The sequence below is a fragment of the Triticum dicoccoides genome, chromosome 3A, assembly GCF_002162155.2.
Source record: "Triticum dicoccoides isolate Atlit2015 ecotype Zavitan chromosome 3A, WEW_v2.0, whole genome shotgun sequence".
Classification (NCBI taxonomy): domain Eukaryota; kingdom Viridiplantae; phylum Streptophyta; class Magnoliopsida; order Poales; family Poaceae; genus Triticum; species Triticum dicoccoides.
This window is the reverse complement of record NC_041384.1, coordinates 24686164-24691393: the sequence shown is the minus strand read 5'-3', so window position 1 is coordinate 24691393 and position 5230 is coordinate 24686164.

Genomic DNA, 5230 nt, shown 5'->3' with positions numbered 1-5230 from the left:
GCCCCGACCCCCCGCCGGCCTCCCCGCCCCGACTCCGCGCCTCCCCGCCCCAACTCCGGCCGGCCCTCTCGAAGGTGAAAATTTTATGTATTTTTAGTGTTTTTTTAGTAATTTTGTAGCTAGTTAGATAGGTATTTAGATAGATATTTAGATAGTTAGATACCTAGTTAGATAGATAGTTATATAGATAGTTAGATAGGTAGATAGTTAGATAGATAGTTAGATAGTTAGTATGTAGTAAAAAAAATTAGTTAGATGAGATGCTATATGTTGCATATCTTGCAAAAAAATTGGTTCGATGGATTAATCAATGATTATGACGAATAGGTGATAATGATGATGATGAATATGTGATGACGATGATGAATATATTGTTAATGTTTTTAGTTTTTTTGCCTACATGATGCAAAAATAAATTGACCGTAGTCCGATGGAATTTGCAGGCTTTGTGGTGTTGCATTTCATTAAAGTGACCGTCGTCCGACGCGTTGTTCCCTGAGCATCCCTCTGTTGTTCGACTCCTTCCCCTACAGCCGAAGGTGAGCTACAAGTCCATCTCCTCCATTTTTTGATGTCACTAGATTTCATTCTCAAGTCAACTGGCGTAACCTAGGCGTCTCCCGTCCAAAAGGGTTGCATCGATAAATATGCATTCAATTGCATATTTATCACCGCAGCTCTTTCGGATTGTCCAGCGTTTTCCACGGACAGCCCGAGGATGTGTAGACTGGGTATGTTCCCCATGTTCTACCCCGTTCTGAGACAGGATTTCGGCGGCGCCTCCCCATTGTTCTCCGGAGCACATTCTCTCGGCTATTTGCCGAGACGTGTATCTGGAGAATAGCGGGGAGGTGCTGCCGAAATTTTGTCTCGGAACGGGGTAGAATGGAGAATGTACTCAATCTACACATCCTCTGGTGGGATTAGGACCCATCTTTACCTATTAGAGATGTATGTGGATTAAACGCGGTAGAAACTGAAAATTTGATGCCATTAATTTAAGTGAATCCTTAACTATGTTGTGTGGGTTGCAAAAAAGCAGAGGATGGCAGATAATCAGTGGATGTACAGTGGTTTTATCCGTCGGAATCGAGTAACATCAGAGTGGATCGCGAAAACCGATGTGTATTTGAAGGAGATATTCCGTCGTCCAATGAGAATTATCCCATCATGCCCCTGTGCGAGATGTGCCAGACGTCACCGTAGAAATCAGACGGACATGAGTGAGCACCTTTGCACGCACGGATATATGCCAAACTTTGACATGCCGCCGATAAACATAGCCGAGCAGGACAGTGGTAGAGAGGAGGTGATGCGACAACGCATCGATGGATATGAGGACGACGGGGTCAGGGACATGCTAGATGATGTCATTGTTGCAGAAACGACAAAAGCGACACCTTCAGAGAATGAACCGGAGGAGCCGGAGGCAACCGCAAAGGCCTTCTTGGAGGTCTTGGCCTCGTCGAAGAAACCTCTTTATGCGGGTGCGAAAATATCTCAGCTGGATGCCATCTCGCAACTGATTGCGGTGAAGGCTAAGTACGGCTGTAGCCAGAAATGCTTCGAAGCATTCCTGGGAGTATGGGCTAACAGCCTCCCTGAGGGTCATGAACTTCCGAAAAGCATGTACGATACAAAGAAAATCATGAAGGCACTCTCTATGGATTATGAGAAAATAGATGTTTGCCCGAAGAATTGCCTTTTGTTTAGGCACGAGTATGTGGATGACAAGTACTGTAGGAAGTGCGGTTCGTCTCGGTACATTGAGGTGGTCGGTGAGGATGGTGAGAAAAAGCAGCTAACCATCCCCGTTAAGGTTCTTCGGTATCTTGATTTTATAAAAAGACTGCAGCGCCTTTTCATCACGAAGGAGTCTGCCAAAATGATGAAGTGGCACAAGGAAGGTATAAGGTACAATCCAAAAATAATCATACATCCATCGGGAGGGGAAGCATGGAAGTCAGAGGAAGCAGCCGAGGCTGGGAATGTCAGAATAGCCATATCAGGTGATCGGTTGAATCCATATGGTATGTCGTCCAATCCATACAGCTGCTGGTCTGTGTTTGTAATTCCGCTCAATCTTCCTCCCGGTGCCCTAATGCAACGGAAGACCATGTTCTTGTCGCTCATCATTCCGGGGCCTGACTACCTGGGGAAGCAATTGGGTGTGTTTATGCAGCCGCTTGTGGATGCTTTGCACCATTCTTGGTACTTTCCGAGGTTGACATACGACCGGGATCTGCAGAGAAATTTCTTGATGAAAGTTTGGTTGCACTATTGCATGCATGACTTTCCCGGCTATGCTCTATTCTGCGGATGGTGTACAAGTGGTAAGATGCCATGCCCAGTGTGCATGCAGACTCTGCGAATGATTTGGCTGAGTAAGGGTGGCAAGTATGTAGCCTTTGACCTCCATCGATAGTTCCTCCCTCGAGATCATCCAGACAGGGAAGACAAGAAGAACTTCACGAAAGGCCGGGTTGTTCATGAAGTAACCGAGATTCCAACATTTTCGGGGGCAGATGTTCTTGCTCAGCTAAAAGCTCTCAAGCCTAAAGTCAAAGGCAAAGGCAAAGCCAAAGCCAAAGGCTTCAAGGGATATGGTGAGACGCACAACTGGACGCACATTACCCCCTTCTCGCTGCTTCCCTATTTCAAGGACCTCAAACTTCCTTACAATATTGATGTGATGCACACCGAAAAGAATGTGGCAGAGTCACTTTTCCACATGATCCTCAACATTCCTGATAAGACGAAGGATAACGTAAAAGCTAGAGCCGATCAATAGAGAATTTGTGATAGACCACGCCTGAACATGAAGCCTCCCACAGGCGGTCGAAAAAACTGGTTCAAGCTAGATGCTGACTTTGTCCTTAAACCGCCAGAAAAAAAAGAAGTACTTATCTGGCTAAAACAAATTTTGAAGTTCACCGATGGTTATGCATCGAATATAAGTAAGGGAGTCAATCTTTCAACGGGCAAAGTGACCAGCCTGAAGAGTCATGACTACCATGCATGGATTGAGCGGATAATGCCGGTGATGGTTCGAGGCTATGTCCCCAAGCATGTCTGGCGAGTGCTTGCCGAGCTTAGCCATTTCTTCCGCACGCTCTGTGCTAAAGAAGTAAGTAAAGAGGTGATTGAAAAATTGCATAAGAAGGAACCGGAGTTGATAGTCAAGCTAGAGAAGATCTTTCCACCAGGCTTCTTTACTCCGATGACACATCTCATTCTGCACCTCGCGAACGAGGTATTGTTGGGGGGCCCTGTGCAAAATCGCTGGCAGTACGGCCCTGAGAGGCAGAACAAGCATCTCCGACGGAAATGTGGAAACAAAGCTAAGATTGAAGCTTCCATAGCTGAGGCAGTTATCCTAGAGGAGGTGTCAGACCTCAGGACATCATACTATCCAGACCACGTTCCCCATCTGCATAACAAGGTGCCTCGATACAATATAGAAGAGCCCAAGTATCAACCCAGGCTCGATCTATTCAACGCGCAAGGTGGGAGGGGTGGGGCCTCGAAATCTTATAACATGCCACGACAAGAGTGGGAGGACCTCATGTTCTATATCTTGCACAACATCAAGGAAGTTGAGGAAGTGTGGATGAGGTAATACCACTACACCATTCCTTTATGTCTTCCACATCATCATGTTTCATGTTCACTTAGTCCCGGTCTAACACCGCTTATGTTTTTTTAGTGATTTCGTTCAAGAGGAATGGACGGGAGTGAATCCTCCTACTGAGGCGGAGGCACTTACTCTTCTCCGTCATGGAAACCCTGGACGTAAAAGTTTTGTTGCTTGGTTCATGGAGAAAGTAATTTTCCACACTCCCCTATTAAATACCTACTTCAACATTTATTAGTTAACCGAACTAATGCACGCAACAATTTCCATTATACTTGTAGGGAAAAGATCTGAACATATCTATGGATGATGAATTGAGATGGGTTTCCATGGGTTTTGACCCTGCCGTCATGACATGTAAAAAGTATGATGTGAATGGGTATCGCTTCCATACAGAGGAGCACCAAAACAGCCGCCCCGATCCCAAAACTATAAATACTGGAGTGTACACCCCTGGTCAAAATTCAGTAGACTACTACGAAAGGGTACAAAATATATACGAGGTTAAATTCCTCCAGGGGCGTGAGACCCTAAGTCTGCCTTTGTTCAAATGCCGATGGTTCGATCCGCGGGAGGGGGTAAAACATACGCCTTCCATTGGTTTGGTCGAAGTTAAACCATCAACCGTCTATGCCGGAGCCGATCTCTTCATTGCGGCTACCCAAGCTACACAAGTATATTTTCTGCCTTACCCATGCCAGAAAGTGTATCTAAAGGGTTGGGAAGTTGTGTTCAAGGTGTCGCCACATGGTAAGCTACCAGACCCGAATGAAGACTATTACTACAACATTAACCCCATGACATACGAGGGAGTGTTCTATCAAGAGCAACCTGATGATGATGATGATGATGATGATGATGATGTGGTTAGAAACGATGACGCTAGACCATTGGGTGATGATGATGTGGACCCAAACTTCCACGATGCACGGAATGATGGTGAGACCATCGTCAATGAAAATGACATACTTATGCTAGAAAAGTTAAATGAAGACGCTGACGACGAGGAAGAGCCTCCACCTCCGTTGGACAATGAAGATGATATGATTGATAGTGATGATGAGACGGACCGAGAAAGAGGTTACAACAGTGATGATTCATATGGGTTCTAGCAGATGTACGTTTCAAGTATTTTTTTCTATAGTTTAGGAATATGCCTTTTTATGCATTTTTATTAATGTGTTTATTATCATGCCTTTTCCTTCATTTCATTAATTTACTAATTGCCTTTTCTCTTTTCAATGCAGGTCCGTGGAACATGGGCAAGGGGAAGGCCGACGGCGTGGGTTTCCTACGCAAGGTCGTCGGCCTGCCTAGTCGGAGTGGTCGAGCACGTAATCCTCCCCCTCGGCTACTTGACGATGACTCCTCACAGGGAGGTCGAGGGAGAGGTGCCCCTAGAGGAGGAGGGGTCGGGGGGAGAGCCTCTAGAGGACGAGGTGCTGGGGGGAGAGCCACTACAGGGGGTCGCGGCCAGAAAGAGCGCACCCTCACCGACTTAGGGGTGTTGTCTTCGAGGCCCTCCTCTAGTGAGGTACCCTCCTCTAGTGAGGCAGGCGAGGAGGAGGAGGAGGAGGAGGAGGAGGAGGTGGTGGA